This window comes from Triturus cristatus, chromosome 4_1 (genome assembly GCF_964204655.1).
Source record: "Triturus cristatus chromosome 4_1, aTriCri1.1, whole genome shotgun sequence".
Taxonomy (NCBI): Eukaryota; Metazoa; Chordata; class Amphibia; order Caudata; family Salamandridae; genus Triturus; species Triturus cristatus.
In genome coordinates, this window is record NC_140585.1 from 126,336,030 (window position 1) to 126,353,474 (window position 17,445).

Below are 17,445 nucleotides of genomic sequence, written 5' to 3' on the forward strand. Positions count from 1 at the left end.
CTCCAGCAGGTCTCATTCACTCCAGCAGGCCTCATTCACCCTGGCAGACCTCCAGCTGTGCAGCATTCAGTTCTGTTCATTCCGTTCGAGATCTATTAGGTCAATAAGCAGTTCAATGAATTCACTGAGAGCCCTCTTATCTGTGCATCATTCAATACACACCATTGACTGAGTAGTCGTCAGCATGAGCGTTCATAAGACTCAACAGTAGTGCCCAGATCTCCATCTGGGTTTCCGTAGTGTAGTGGTTATCACGTTCGCCTAACACGCGAAAGGTCCCCGGTTCGAGACCGGGCGGAAACACTTGTTTTCTTTTCCACACGAGCTTCACTATAGCTTATTCTTTTATTATTCTCACGCGCTGTAGGACTCCTCGGATAACATCGCCACATTTCAATCCGTTTGCATTTCCCCTGTGCGCATTTATACATCTAGCTAATTCAAGGACAGACTGACATCGGACTCCTGTCCCTTTACAGCCAGACAGCAGGACAGCTGCTTCCATCCATCACTCACAGGCACTGCACATGCTGCAGGCACTGACACAGGCAGACACCAATGTTTACACAAACACAGGCACGAAATGTCCAGACTGAACACAGAATCCTAAAGCACAAGAGAGCACAAGAGAGGGTCCTCAGGGAGACTGAGGCACCAGGAGTGAGTTAAGAGAGTGAGAGACTCAGGCAGTGGGAGTGTGTTAAGAGAGAGTGAGAGAGTGAAAGACTCAGGAGTTGGGAGTGAGGTAAGAGAGTGTGAGAGACTGAGAGATTCAGACACTGGGAGTGAGTTAACAGAGTGTGGCAGAATGAGAGACTCAGGCACCAGGAGTGAGTTAAGAGAGTGTGAGAGAATCAGGCACCAGGAGTGAGTTAAGAGAGTGCCTGCGAGAGTGAGATACACAGGCGCTGGGAGTGAGTTAACAGAGTGTGGCAGAATGAGAGACTCAGGCAGCAGGAGTGAGTTAAGAGAGTGTGAGAGAGTGAGAGAGTGAGAGACTCAGGCACTGGGAGTGAGTTAAGAGAGAGTAAGAGACTCAGGCAGCAGGAGTGAGTAAGAGAGAGAGATACACCGGCACTGATAGTGAATTAAGAGAGAGAGAGTGAGAGACTGAGTTAAGAGAGTGTGACAGAGTGAGAGACACAGACACAGGAGAGACAATAATAAAAAGCAGCACGTGACCTGATGTCACAGACCTTGCATCGTCCTAGAGGGATCAACATACAGACATATTTCACTTTACAAAAAATAATCACCCTGGTTGCATCACAATAAGTTAATGCACGTGAATCTTCTCAGATAGGATGCCAGCCAACAGCTGTGCGATACATGTGGATTGTCTGACTTTTACTCCTGCGCACATCAGCACTGGGTGCTCAGTGGTTTAGCTGTTACTGGCAGATGATCAACTTCTGTGTTATCACCGCCCCTGGGTTGACGCCATAGACCCCTCATTGAGGGCTCTTTGAATCTCTTTGGGTTGCACCATCACCACTTCCAGGCTGACCTCATAGATTCGTTTTCTCAGGAGATCGCACACTTCCTTGAGTTGTGTCGTTTCCATTTCATGATGGACCCCGTGGACCATTATTCAGGGCTCTGTGGATCTTCTGGGATTGCATTTTCACCACATCTGGGTGGGCCCCGGACACCATGCACTGAGGTCCTTTTCAATCTCCTTGGATTGCACCGTCACCACTTCCAGGCTACCCGCATAGACCCATATCTGAGCAGACATTCTTGGCTGCTGCCTACACCATTTCACTGTGGACCACGCAGGTCATTATTGAGGAATCTGTCAATGTTGTTTGGTTGCAGCTTCACCACATCTGGGTGGGCCCTTCAGACCATGCACTGAGGTCCCCCAGACTTTCCTTGACTTGCTTCGATCAGGAGTAGCACAGTTGGAGAAAAAGAAAGTTTTGAAATGCTACTCAGAGCGATTGACAGTGGTTAACACTATCTGTAAGCATCCCTCCCATCACCTTTTGCTTCTTTCCTTGTATTGCACATTGACCAGCTCTGATTTGACCTGAGCTCTTCTCATTGGGATGCCCCCTCACCACAAATGGGTTTACCCTGTGGACCCTTTACTGAGTGTCTGTCCTTCTCCTTTGGGTGCGCCTTCACCACATCTGTGGGGGCCCCTTAAACCCACTCTCTTGTGTGCTGTATGCGTTTCCTTAAGTTAAACCTTCACCACTTCTGGGCTAAACTCATACATCCTTTTCTGTCGTCTCTTTCAGTCTCTTAGGCTGGTGACTTCACCACTTTGGGTGGACCCCTTAGACTCACCTACTTGAGGTCTCTATGGATCTCCTTGGGTTAACCCTTCGTCACTTCTTGCTTGGCTCCACACATCATTACTGAGGTTTCTTTTCAGTCTCCCGGGGGTTGTGTCTTCACCACCTTCGGGTGGACACATAGTCAACTTTACTGGTGAGCGCCTACCCTACAGCCAACGTGCGCCACAAATACACATTCTCGAATTTTGATAAACAAATCAAATTACCAGTAACAATAACAGATTCCAAGATCAAATATATATGCTTCCATACAAAAAGAGGGCCCTTCCATTTTACTCAACTTGTATAACAGTGAATATAAATCTTTGAAAGTGCAATTGTGGGCCCCTGCTGACTGGGCAGCCCTCGAGAGTTGAGACGGCACCTATCTGCTTTACACAGGAGTCTGTGGGTGGGTCATGCGGCGGGATAGACTTCCTGGAGCTCCAGGGGCTAAGGGCCCGATCTACGACCAGCAATTTTGCGACTTACAAATTGCGTCACAATTACGACTCGCTGGATGTACAACAGTGTGTTTAACACTGTTTGTGGTTCCCAATGGGGTTGCAAATCGCGAGGCTCATGAATATTAACAAGCCTCTCGCAATTTTCAAGCCCATTAGGAATGGCAGACCCTCCCAGGTATGGTGGCCTACTGGGCTCAGCAGACCACCATATCTGGGACTGCTGTTAAATAAAGCAGTTTTTTTAATGCTGCCCGTTTTCCTAAAAGGAAAACGGGAGGCATTAAAAATAAAAATGAAACGTTTTTGTTTCATTAGGTCTCGCCTGGCTATCGCGTAAGCGATCGCAAAGCGAGACTATTGTCAGCGGGTTTTAAAAGTGCTCCCAAAAAGCGGATTGCATGGCTAGCACGCGCACAATCACGCGCATCGTGCCGCCATGCAATCCGCTTTTTGGGAGCACTTCAAAGGGTCCACTTCCCCGCCTGGAATGCGCTCCCCCGCCCCCAAACAGGCGCGCGCCACGCTCCGCCGGCCTTGTCTTATTTTGACAAAGTGAAAGAGTTACTGTGGGCGCCGTTGGCCTACGTGAGTATTTATCTTCTTCTGCTCCCTCAACTGTGTCCTTGCGTTTTTCTGTCTCACACTCACTACAGGCTTCAGGGGTTTCTCTTGCACCACTGTACATGTTCGTAACACTTTGCTTTAAGAGCTGCTTTAGCAGCGAGTTGTCTTGTTTACTTATCATTTACTCTGGCACTTCTGTGGGTGTGCATGCTGCTGTGCTCCTTTTATCAGCACAGCACCTGCTTAACGACGGCCATGCTTCATGTTTCATGAAGCTCAGTGGCCATGAGGTGGGCGCCGTGTTGCTAAAAGAATGCACTATGCTGCTGCTCTCCCGACTGCTCTGTAAGTCTTTCTTTTGATCTAAACATGTCCGCATTATGCGGTTCGTCTGTTTGCAGGTACGTATTATGTGGGCTATGGCAGGGATTGGTCCGACCAACTATTGTAAGATGGCTGGAGTCACTACACCTCGAACCACAGACTCTTTAATTAAGCACCAGGCTCGAGCTGTGCAGGAAATGCCTCGGGCCGTTTCTCAGCTCTTTTCATGAAGCTCAGCAGGCATGAAGAGGGTGCTGTGGTGCTAAAACATTGCATATCCTTGCTGTTTCAACTGCCCTGTAAATCTTTCCTTAAATATAAACATGTCCGCCGTGATGCGGTTCTTCTGTTTGCAAGTACATACTATGTGGGCTGTAGCAGGAATTAGCCTGACCGACTCTTGCAAAACAAAAACGTTATCGAGGAGGCAAGCACTGAAAACATTCTAGTTGATACCTTTTTCCAAAATTTTACCCCACCTCTCTTGTGCCTTTTTTGACACCCCCTCATCATAACTGCTATTGTGCTTTCACTTGTCTTCTTTGTTTTTTTTCTCTTCGCCCGTCCCCTCCCTTCACCTCCAACTCTCGACTGTTTCTCTTACCATTTGCTCCTTTCCTCCTTATCTCTTCTCCTTCACCCTTGCCCCCTCCCTCTGATTCTTCTTTCAACACTCACAAACCTTTGTACCTCTCTGCCGTTTTACCCCTTCTTTCCCTTGCACTCCTTCGGTTCTCTTTATCTCTCCCGCTTTTTTCTCTCTTTTATTTCGAACACCTTTTGCCCGTCCTTCCTTTATGCGTCTCTTACTTCCTTTTAATCTTTTCTTCCTTCTTCTACTCTATCCCTTCTCTTTCCATTCCCAAATCACTTTCTCCCTTTTTTTCATCTTCGGCGGCCAGGATGCTGGTTGGCCTGCCTAGATTTTGCTCTGCCCGCCAAACTATCCAAAACCTGCATTGGCTCCCGGTGGAGCAGAGGATTAAATTTAAGACACTTTGCCTTACTTTTAAAATTCTAAAGCTGTCCTCTCCTCCCATCCTCGCCCAGACCATTTCCCCCTATCTCCCGAATAGAGCGCTTCGCTCTGCGGGGTTAAATTTGGCCATCGTCCCCCGCTTTAAAAGAGCTAGAATGGGCGGACGCTCCTTTTCGGTGCTAGCCGCCTCACTCTGGAACACCCTCCCCCCCTCACTCCGCTCCATCCCTAATCTTCTTCCTTTCAGGAAATGTTTGAAAACCTTCCTGTTCTCCACGGTTTAGGTCCTTCAGCTTCATTTGTGATCTGTATTTTTTCCGTCGTTATGTTGCACCATCTCCTCAGCGCCAGGACGCCACTTTGCTGCGGCATCTGTGCGCTTTACAAAAACAAATAACATAACATAACATAACATAACAACTACTTCCAATAATTCTACATGCTCCACCTCTGTCTGCTAACATAACATCTAATACCATACGATTCTGTAACGCAACAATTCTAGTGATTTGCAATTCTTCCGTAAGATTCCCAAGAGCAGCAGCAGCTTGATTCGTTACAGCCTCTACAACTCTTGTTAATCATCGAACCTTCCTACTATTTAGAGCAGCTCCAACAAAGAAAAACAATCCTAAGTTAAAATCAACATACTGTTGTAAGCTAGTGTCAGTTTGGTCAACATCATCAATAGATAGAGTACGTTTATACCTATTTACAGTTACATTGTTCAGTAACTTCAAGTCTTTATGATAGGATGCAGACGCTAAGAATACAGGGGGTAATAAGAACGCTACATAACATACTCCGGACCAGCCGGCTGGTAAGCGATAATAACCCTTATTCCCACATACGAAGTACGTATTATGGGAAGCTAAGATAGTACTATTATTTAATCCATCTATATTCAACACAATAATACAGTCACTAACACCAACAGGAATATGACCCACACTCTGAACACACAGGTCCGCTTGAGCTTGTGCCACTTGAATCACAAATTGTTCATTTCCGACAATGTCTCTAGTGTTCGTGAAGATGTAGGGAATCGATTCATTATCTGGTCGATATTCTTCCCACTCCCATATTGTCCCATTCGCTTGTGGATAGCCTTCTTTATCTTGATGACATTCCCTATTAAGTCTAGAAAGTAGTCGTCCCACTGTAGGTTTCCGTGTGGCAAAAAGCAAAGTATACCATGCTCTACAAGAGCCATTATGAGAGAAAGGAAGAGGTATGAATGGCGTTCCTCCTTTCTTCTGATGAGCTGGCATCATACCACATATCCAACAGTTCGTAGCATTTGTAGCAACATGGGTATGATGCAACATCTGGATAAAAGTATTATTCAAATAGGACTGACGATGCTTCAATTCTTGATACGGAAGGGTGTAAAAGTAGTGCTCCTCAGGCACTGGAGTAGTCCAAACAAGCAACTCACGGGCAGGAGTCACATCCTCAACAAACCACGTGGTTATACCAACAATAGCTACAATGAAAATAAAACTTGTCACACAAAGAATCTTCTTCTTCTCCATTTTGTAGTAAAAGTCAATATCTTCCTGAAACTAAAAGGTTGTCAGAACTCTTCCCCTTAGGCAGCCGTTGATTTTTTCACCAGCGGGCCAAGACGGGTGTCACTACACTAATGCAGGGCTGATCCCCCCCCCCTTGCCTCATTGGCTCTCCGTTTCACTAACCTAAGGGCCGTTCTGACAAAGTCCTGATACAGAAAGAAAATCACTTCCTCGGTCTGAGATGATATCTTCTACCTCCAGGAATCGCTTGGTCCGGGAAGAGCTCCTTAGTGTCGTTCGGTTCCACAGCACGGCTTGTCTCTGCAGTCAGGATTTCTCGATGGTCGGTCAATACAGCAGGCTCCACTAATCCAGGTGGCACTTTGCGACAGTGCAAGGAGTGGATCCAGTTCTTCCGATTGGAGACTCGCACAGCTGTCCTCGTTGCGAGCAAGACTTGCTCAGGACCAACCCATCTCGGCTCCAGACTGTTCGTCCTTTCAAACACCTTGATCATAACATGGTCTCCAGGCCGGAGGTTATGTCCTTCACCTGTGGACCAATCAGGGAGCGCTTCTCGAACCTGTTGATGAATAGAAACCAAATTATCCGTTAACTGTGCCAGATAATCATTCAGCATTACACAAGGTACATCATACACTGACTTCGGTTTCGGTGGACCCCAAATATTCATTGGGCGTCCGAACACGTTCTCATATGGCGTGAGACCGGTCCGAGAATGCGGTATCGATCTAATTGACAATAATGCCAGCGGTAAAGCGTCTGGCCAAGTCAAAGAAGTCGAAGCTTGGATCTTAGCGATCTTAAGCTTCAAAGTACCGTTATATTTCTCAACCAATCCCGCAGACTGAGGGTGAAACACTGCATGAAATTTCTGGGTAATTCCCAGTCCTTTCAGGACATACTTGATAACATCTGCTATAAAATGAGGTCCGTTATCACTCCACAACAATCTACAAACACCATATCGAGGGAAAAACTCCTTCAATAGCATCTTGGCTGTAGTCATTGCAGTATTCTCTTTCGTAGGGTATGCCTCAACCCATTTACTGAAGGCACAAACCACTACTAGAACATACTTCAGATTGTTACAGCGCTCAAGCTGAATGTAATCCATGTGCAAAACCTCAAAGGGTGCAGTAGGTGTTGCAAATCCTCCTGCTGGAGTTCGTGTACCCTTTGCTGGGTTATACCTCAGGGAAATCATGCAAGTCTGCACTACCCTCTTTGCCGTACTAGCGATCTCCGGATGCTCCCAAACTCGTGTGAGTAATTTGACAATTGCGGAAGCTCCGACATGCGCTAGTCCATGTGCCTACTGAACCATAGGTTGTACGAAAGCTGTGGTTAACTTCCATTTATCCATCTGCTTATTTCTCCAACACCCTTCATCATCTAATTCTCCATCATTGGACCATTGCTCCCGTTCCTTATCGGAAGCGGTTCTCTGTATCTTCAGCACTTCTCTCCTAGCATCGTGCCATCTTTCTGCCTGTGACTTCACAACATACATTGCAGTAGAGTCAGGCTGCATCGCAGTCTCTCGTGCCACCCGGTCTGCCAAAGCATTCCCTTCTCCAACTTTATCAACCACCTTTTTATGGGCACTACATTTAACTATAGCAATCTTCTTTGGATATGTTAATGCAGTCAAAAGGTTGTGAACTAACTCTCCATACATTATCTGTGCTCCATGTGACGTTAGGAACCCTCTCTCCTTCCAGAGTAGGCCAAAATCGTGCGCTACTCCGAAGGCATAGCGACTATCTGTATAAACATTCACACACAATCCTGCACTGAGCTCACATGCTCGTGTTAATGCAATCAGTTCCGCTGCTTGAGCTGATTTCTGCGGTATGCGTGCTGTCTCCACTATTGTTTGTAATGTGGTAATTGCATACGCTGCTGAAGTCGTACCATCTGGTAGCTTCAGGCATGATCCATCCACCCATAGTTCTCCATCTACATCTGTAAAGGGCGTATCCTGGAGATCAATACGACCCTTTGTCTGTTCCTCAGTCACAAGAATACAGTCGTGTGCTTTTCGTGCTTCAGACTGAGTTTCCGGGAACGACAACAATGTGGCTGGATTTAACGTTGCACACCTCTTTAACGTAATATGAGGAGCCAAAAGCGTCAATTCATATCCCGTTAAACGAGCACTGGTCAAATGCTGCGTCTTTGTCTGATTAAGCAGAGCATCAACAGCATGGGGAACTAATACCAACAGCTTATGAGATAACACAATTCCCTCGCTTTGGCGTATTGACACAGCTGTCGCCACAACCGAGCGAAAACAACCAGGCAATGCTCGGGCAACAGGATCAAGTACGGCCGAAAAATATGCACAAGGGCGCTGCTTGTCGCCGTGCATCTGCACTAAAACTGATAATGCACATCCATCTTTCTCATGTACATACAATGTAAAAGGCTTCGTATAATCAGGGGTGCCTAACACTGGTAGCTGAGCAAAGGGCTTGTCGCAATTTCTGAAAGGCCATTTCACAACTATTTGACCAGGGAAGAGGAATTGGGGTATCTTTTGTCAAAAGTGCTAACAATGGCTTAGCTATGTGTGAAAACCCCAATATCCATTGCCTACAGAAAGAAGCAAGACCCAAAAATGCACACACATCCTTCTGTGTGGAAGGTACTGGCGTGTCCAAAATTGCTTGAATACGATCTGGTGTGAGTGCACGCCCCTCCTTAGACAAAAGGTGACCCAAGTAAGTCACCTTTGGTCTACAGAATTGCAATTTCTTCTTCAACACTTTGTGATTGTGTGATGCCAAAAAGGAAAGCAAGGATAACGTGCACTTCTCACACAGCTCAGGAGTGTTGGCCGCCAACAAGATGTCGTCAACATATTGTATAAGGGCTACACCATCAGGCAGAACAAAGGAATCCAATTGTCGTTTCAATGCTTGACTGTAAATACTAGGACTCTCTGTATATCCCTGAGGGACTCTACAAAATCTGTAGGACCGATTATTCAAAGTGAAGCCGAAGAGGTACCGGCTATCAGGATGAATGGGAATCGAAAAGAAAGCATTTTTCAAATCGATAACCGAAAATGTGGTCGCCGTTGGCGGGACCAGAGTAAGCAGCGTCGTAATATCAGAAACCACTGGATACTGTGGTATCACTATCTTATTCACCTCCCTTAAGTCAATAATAAAACGATAAACCCTGGTATCGGTATCTTTCTTCAAAATGGGTAAAATAGGACTGTTGCAGACGTTGTAGGGAACTTCCTCCACTACTCCCACCTTTATCAAATCCTGCACAATCTGTATGAGTGCCTCCTCCCCCTCCTGGGAAATACGATACTGAGGGAGGCGTGGTAACACAGCACCCTCCTGGACACTAATGTGGACAGGCGGAATCACCATCTGTGCCACATCAGTATCCGAAGTGGCCCACAAAGTACGAGGGAGAGAAGCTAATACAGTATCCTCTGCAACCACACACATCCGTTCTGACATAGGGTGATTGTCATTCAATATCACACGTACTCCAGTAGGGGAGCAGCGGATCGTAGCTCTGAAGTGCTTAAGCATATCAAGACCCATAATGTTGTCAGGCGTGTTCGGAGCAAGCAAAAACGGACAGGGTGCAGAAAATTGGTCAACATGAAATACAAGGGGTTGGGATAGAGGGCTTCGAGAGAGTGTACCATCAAACCCTACCGATGTAACCATTAAGCCAGATGGGGGAGCCCTCGGAACCAATTGTTTGGACAGCGCACTGCGAGTAGCTCCTGTATCAACTAGGAACCGATCAGGAGAACCCAGAACACTTGCTGAAACATAAGGACCCCTCTGATCAACTGGCACTTCAACTGATTCCAACCCCCACCCAACGCTATCCTACGCATGCTGTGAATCATGGTACCCAGAACGGTCATTCCCAGACATTTGATACTGATTTTGCCGATCAAACACATTAGATCTATCTCGTTGCTGCACGGTAGGCTCAGAGCGAGCACGATCATTGGAGTTCCCTCTAAAATTCAAAAAGCCCCCTCTACCTCTCGGCGGTCCCTGACCATGTCCCTGACGGAGTGCATATAATACCGGACAATCCCTGGCCCAATGACCCAACTGTTTGCAATACGCGCATTGATTTCTATTAACATCCAACCGACCCGAAGGGGGACCATAAAATCCTCCTCTACCTTTCTCAACACCCCGACGAGGCGGACCATACACTTGTGCTAACATCACCTTAGTTTTCAAATCTTTCGATTTCTTCTCCTCATGCCCCTTCGCTTCTTGTTCCTGACGCTCATAATACTGAGCCATAGTCAGGAGGGATGCCGGATACGAGGTGGACCAAGAACTTTCACTCGCTTTTAAACGAGCTGCTATTCCCGGTAATAAATTCGCCACATATTTATCAACAAAAAGATGTCGACCCGTATCATCCGTAAGTGACTGGCCACTGAAATCATGAAATGTTTCCTCAAAACGCGTAAAGAAGTCTGAAACTGATTCATCAACCTTCTGTTTACACGAGGCTAACATATTCCAGTCAATCTTTTTAGGGGGAATAATCGTTTTCAACTTAGTCAAGATAGCAGCAGGGAGATCTAAAATAAGCTGGGGTGGTTTTTGCGTGGGCTTTCTCTCCCTATCCTCATCCTCAATCTCAGACCATTTGGCCTTAAAAACGGCTTGATCATCCACCTTCCGCACAGATCGCCACTATCCGGTGGTAAAATAAGCCCAAAGAACAAATCTATATCTGCTAAAGTCATGGTACAAGAATTCAAGGCCCCTTCGACCTCTTCATAAAAGGCCGCTGGATTCTTGCGGGGGTCAGGCAATGCATTCTTCAATGCCATAACATCAGTCCTGTGCCAGGGAGTATAAACCCAATTATACACAAAATATCCCCTAGCATCGGGGGAAGACATATCTGAACTAGTTCCTGCTCCTTTAGGAGGAACATACAAAGGTGCCGCCTCCCGCATCGGTTTAGCATGCACTAGTTCGCTCTTATCTGAATGGGAGGTAGACGATTGTTTCCCGCCGACGTGTGAATCCGATTGCTCCTTCTCCCCTGTCTTTTGGCGTGCTTTCTCTTTGAGTTCAAACGCCGCGTCCCGCAATGCAAACAGCCGTCGGACCGCATCGGGTACCTTAGAGGGAGAAAAGACACCGTTATGTAATGCTTTAGAATCTGATACTACATCATCAGGCTCAAAAACATCAGAATATTTCCGAAAAGCAGTAACCACTTCATCAGAAAAAGTTTCAACAAAATATAACTTTTCTCTATCCTGCCAATTTTCCAAAAATTCCAATACTTCAGGAAGAGATAGCTTGCCCTTAAGCGCACAAAAATAAATTTTCCGAAGCTCACCCATACGATCAGTTGATAACATGGACCGCGTGTCTACCTTATCCAAAACCGATCCAGAATCCTGTGACCTCGGGGCAGACGCGCCAACATAAGGGGGCGGAGAGCGATCTAATAAATGAAAATCATCTTCAAGATTAGTAAGGACAGGATAAAGTGGCTGGCGGACAGCATATTGACCCGATACTTGCAGCCTACGCTCCTTCTCTTGTCTCTCCGCCAGTTCTCTTTCCTCCCGATGCTTCGCTTCCTGCGCTCTCACATGATCATTTTTCCGTTGCTCTTTGTCAATCAGCGCTTTCTCACGTTTCTCCCGTTCACGCACTTCCTTCACCCATAACCGTACACATTCAAACATGTCTTGCCGAGCACGCCGTTTACACATACACTGTTCCACATACTCAATCTTACGCATATCAAACGATCCATACAAAGGCCATCGTAACTCAGGATCCTTTTTGGTGTATTTCCTCCACACTGTGCTGTACATTATAGAGGAAAGACCATGCTTCACATACATATCCCTATTAGGAGTCCCCTCTGGGGGGGCTGGAGCGGATTCCTCAAGATTGAACCGATTTCCAAAGCAGCAGCACCACTTACGGAGTGCGCTAAAAGCAGGCATGCTCAAAAATAATGCAAAATGCAGTATTATCAAAAATGGCACTTAAACTTTGCGCCGTTCAAATTTAAACAACTCCGGAGAAATATCTCCACATTACCTGCCTATATGTGTTGCAACGCATATATTCTCACAGCAATCAATACAAAATATGACCAGTCATCACAAATCAAACTCAAATAGCCAACCCAGGCTTCAAAACTCGGAGCAAGTACCGGACAACGGTTCTTACCAATCAAGAGTGTCCAGATTCCAACTGCCAAGTTCCAAAATTCGCCCAAACGGCTATCACACGGCAAACCGACAGAAGAGGTCTCAGTCGAGGACCGGCGCCACCCAGATGGTCAGCTCGGAAGGGAAAGAAGAAACCTTGGGATGCCAGGACTAAAAGACGCCGCTGGCAGTGATCACATCCCCGGCCAAATTCCTCACCTTCGTTACGACCAGTCCTTCGAGCCTCCGAGTCGCCGATGAGCCCCATGTGACGGGCGCCAATTGATGAGTACAGGCCCCAGCTAGGCCCGCAGAATACAAGGGTTCGCTCTCCTGTAACGAAAGCTAGAAGGAAGTTGGCACGGAAACTGCAAATACAAAGACAGAGTTTATTAACCCTTAAGGGTGGTCCTACAACCTACACAACACTCTTCAGTATTGCATAGAGTAGCACAAAGAACTTGCGTACATGGTCCCCTTTTATACACAACAGAGGGGCTCATAAGTGGGTGGATACAACATAGAGCAAAATTCATTACCATTTATGGACATTTTCGATACAGGATCAATATATGGGCGGAGTTAACAATTTCCTGAGCCCGCGAAAACATGGTCAAACAAGGACTAACTGATAACAGATGTGGTCAAGTCTGGACATGCGCCAGACGGACAAAGGAGCTATTTATAAACTGTTACTAGGCAGATTACAAGAGCAACTAGCGAAAAGGTAGGACTCTTCTCGTGCAAAGCACGTGGAGACATGACAATACAAAATGGAGTCCGGACATTAGTCAACATAAGACAAGAAACACGTTTTAACTAAAGAGAATTCATGTCTTTAGTGAATGCTTAATCATATCGCTGTTTTAGTTTTCAACATAGGAAGGTAATGCCCAGGCCGGCATAAGCACTGCTGCAAGCACCTGAAGGAGGGGTAGCATCTCCTAGCAGTCACCATGCGGGGCACAGCGGTTTGTAGCCATGTTTGTTGCTTTTAGTGTAATGTTTTCACTGGAAAACAGCCTTTGCAAAAACAGACTCAATAACAGACCGTGCATAAACATGTCGTACTTTAATCTCTGGGACCGCGTAAGGGACAGGGCCCCACCCCTGTCTATCCTGGTATTAGCAAACCGTAAATGGCTAATGCGGTATGTACAAGTGCTTTGTATAACGTTCTAGCTATGAATGCACTGTGTACACGTTGTTTTACGTTACTTCGTGGGTTCAATTTTGGAAGCGGTGGCCATCTTGTCATTGCCCTCACATAGGCTAGAATGGAGCAAATACGGGCCTCACAGTACATGTGCTTTCCTTTGACTTCTCTGTGACCTGGGCAGCTGGCTCTGCTGCCCCAGGTCAAACTGGACTCACGAGCTCCCCTTCCTCCGTCCACCTATGATTAGCATCAGGGCTTGACCCATCATAAAACCCTTTCATTCTACACGAGCCCCCGGCTAATCTCTTTCACACCTGACTGTTCCTGCTTTATGACTCGTTTCTATCAACAGGAGCTGCCCGAGTTTATTGGGGCCTATCGATATCTAATGTGGGATCTGAACCTTACTGTGTAAATCATTGTGGGCTGGCTTAACTGGAATGTGGGATGGTCATCATGACTCTGCTCTTTCGTTTGAACTGTACACTTGTTTATTGCCGTATCATAAAACCTAGGAATGTATGCTTGAGGCAGGAAAAAGCGTATTTAAGGTGAAGTCCGTTTCTATGATTTTCAGCAGTCTCCTGAGAACATACACGCTGTTGTACTTCTAGAATACCTGTAATTGGTCTGCAGCCAATAAACGATCTTTGACTTCACCCAGAAGACTCTGTGTTTCTGTAGGTCCGGAACAGGGAGAACCCAGAAGTCATAGGGTGTGTGCCCCTGCACCGCTGGGACTAAAATACCCAGTACTTCAGTTTGGCGCCCAACGTTGGGCCGATTTCAGCGGTACCAGTCCAAGCCAGAGGTTCGTGAGGAGCTTCGTGTGGAAATTCCGGAGGAAGCCCGCCACTTCATCGACCCCTGCATGTCGACGTGGTCCGAAAGTCTTTTCTGCGAGGTTCTCCGCGTCCCGACGGCTACGAAGGACTGCTGCCCTGATTAATCGACCTGTTTTGGACCCTTGACGAGTTTTGAGAGAGCGAAACAATCGAGAGAGTCTTCTGGTGACGCCATCGATCAGCAATATTCAGTTAAGTATAAGTGGAGCGTCTCCCATTTGTTTGGTATCCCTCGGGATCGTTTTATTTAGAAATTTGGAGTTTGCAAACGCCAAAGCCAGAGGACTCGTGTATTCACGAGACTATCGTAATCGATAATCCTTTGACGTTTAGATCTAGACTAGTGAGCAAAGATGCCTGGTTCTAGAATATTTGGTAGATTGTTCTGTTTGGGTTGTGGAAGAGATTTCCAGCTGGAGGAATCATGTCCGGTTCCTCCGGTTGGAACTCCAACTTATGAGCTCTAAGTCAAACATGGCGTAGGCCCTATTGCATATAACGAAGTGTGGATCCACTACACCAGAAAAGACGGTGTTTTAAAATGGCCCCAAAATGGTAGTTTCGATACCGATATTTTAGATAATTTGGAAATTAAATTGTTCAAAAAGAAAGCCCGGCCGGCAATGTTTGACTCTTTCCGCTTATGGCGAAAGGAAGCCAAACAGAAGGAAATTAAGTTAGCGAAAAAGAATAAAAGAGAAAAAGGTATGACAGTAATGCAAGCAGCTGTACAATTCAAAGACAATGAGGAGGAGCAGATGAATGAGCAATTGCACAGGCAGCGTAAGTTAGGGATCGACAAATGTTACCCAGCTTTACCACACTCTAAGCAGAATGAGTTAGAAGAAAAGGAGAAAGATCCCCTGATGTCGCATTTGTTGAGTTCGCCACCCCCGTATGCTCAAAATGCCACGGCACCTCCCCAGCTTGTGAATATGCCACCTCCAGTTAATATACTGCAAGCCTTGCCGCTACCGCCAGCTGCTGCGCAGCCGGCTCTTATCCATATAGCGCAGCCCTCTCAAGGGCCACCAGTTGTGTTTCCAACTGCCCCCGCACTTCCTGCAACTTTGTCTAATTCAGCAGCTGCCTCCCCTGACACTCTTCCTTGCACCACTCCAGTACCCATTTCTACATCCTCTTTTCTCCCCTCTGTTTATCCCCCTGTTTTCGCCTCAGCTTCTCCTTCAGCGCGACAGCGCTTAGCTAATGTGGTTACTACGTTAATGTCGCCTCTCTTTGAGTCATCCAGTGCGACTCCTGGTTTACAGCGTAAGCAATTGCGTAGTCAATTGCCTAACCCCGATGAGAAAAAGGTAATAGATCGCATGGCGCGTAGATGGATTGTTTTCCCTTCACTGTATGATGTGGAATCAGTTGTCAACGTTTTCCATCAATGGGATGCCCCAAAACAGAGATATGTGTTTGAGAAAATGTGTGAAATTCTCTGTGAAGAAGTGGAGGATAGTGGTAAAGACCCGAGCCCGCAGGAGTTGTGTAGAGTGAGGTTTGATTTTGGAACTGGTACAATTGTGGATCGTGAGGTAGATAAAGCAGTTGCGGTTGTATTGTCCTTCAGGAATGATGATTGTCAACAGTCATTGTTTGAACAAGATGGCCTTGTGGGGAAGAAGGTAAAAGCGCGACAATACCCCATGAGAGAAGTTCCCCCGGTATGGAAGGAAGCAGTTGCAGCTGATGCCGGTGCCGGTATCGCTGCTGTGCCAGCGCATTTCCAGCGTGTTTGGGTGCATGTGCCATGGAAGCGTTCTGAGGTGCTAGCGCTTAAGCAGACATTGCCTGATCCCCGTAAAAACCCTGCAGGTTATTATAAAGAGTTGTCACAGACGGCAGGGTCATGCGTTATGAATCTGGCCGACATAGACATGTTGTTTGGTAATGTTGTTCCACAGCCCCTATGGGGATCAATTCGTAATGCAGATCACGATGCAGAACTAGGTGCTACATGGGCTGGCATTATTGCCGCTGACGCTAGACAAACTGGTGGCGCGAAACCTGAGCCTTTAATAGCAGAACTCCCTGGTAGAATCATCACGTATATGAAGACAATAATGCCCGCGATGCGCGTAAATTGGGACAAGCTATCTGCATGCAAGCAGAAGAAAGATGAGACAGTGTCAGACTTCTTCACCAGGTTTGAAGAAACGTTTATTGACCACAGCGGGCAAGATATGAGTACTGAGGGTGGCCAACGGTTATTTGTGGATACGTTTGTGCAGAATCTACTTCCTGACCTGTGTAAAAAGTTAAAAGATTCAGAAAGTTCTTGGGCTGTTTCTTCTTCAGCGCAAATACTGGCTACTGCACAGTATTATGAAAACAGAGATAAAGACGAGAAAGATAGAACAGAAAAGAAAACGAAAGAACTGAAAACAAAGGTCCTTTTACAGCAGGCCTATCCGCCACGTGGAGGTCAGAATAATTATAGGCAACCCCAAGGTGTCTATCACCAACCCCAACAATTTCAGAACAATCAGCAAATGAATGGGTATTATCAACCACGTGTCCCTGTAGGTCCCAACCAATGTTCATACTGCAAAGAGGAAGGTCATTTTAAATATAGTTGTCCTAAATTAATGCAGCAGAACGGTAATGCGTATGGCGCAAGAGGTAGGGGTGGTCAGCAAGCTCCTAGAGGCAGAGGGCGTGGAAGTGTTCCCCAGAACGCGCGTCCTCTTCCGCCCCAAAGCGCCATTAATAGCTTTGATCAGCAAGCTAACGCGACTAATAATACAGCTCAGTATTACAATAATGATTATTATGCAGAGGACGGCGATGCAGAGAATAATGATTACTAGGACAGCCGCAGACAGAGAGAGGGAGTTGTTTCAGTGCCAGTGGATCAGAGCGGACCGTATGTTGAGTTGACTACAGCAAATGTAAAGGAGCCCTTTCTGCTAGACACTGGTGCTGCAAAGAGTTCAATCATGCATTCAAAACTCCCTGGCGCGCCTTTGTCTGGCGATATAAATGTTTCAGTAGGTTTTTCTGGCGCCCCAGTTAGGAACCCGATTTCTAGTCCCATGTCACTTTCTATTGGACCTTGCGAGCTGAAAGCACCCCTGAT

General features: G+C 46.5%; 1 non-coding gene across 1 annotated transcript; it reads left to right on the forward strand.

Annotated features, from left to right (window-relative positions):
* Positions 1–230: 230 nt before the first annotated feature.
* Positions 231–303, forward strand: TRNAV-AAC (transfer RNA valine (anticodon AAC)). Its single transcript has one exon. It is a non-coding gene; the product is annotated as a tRNA-Val (tRNA).
* Positions 304–17,445: the final 17,142 nt, after the last annotated feature.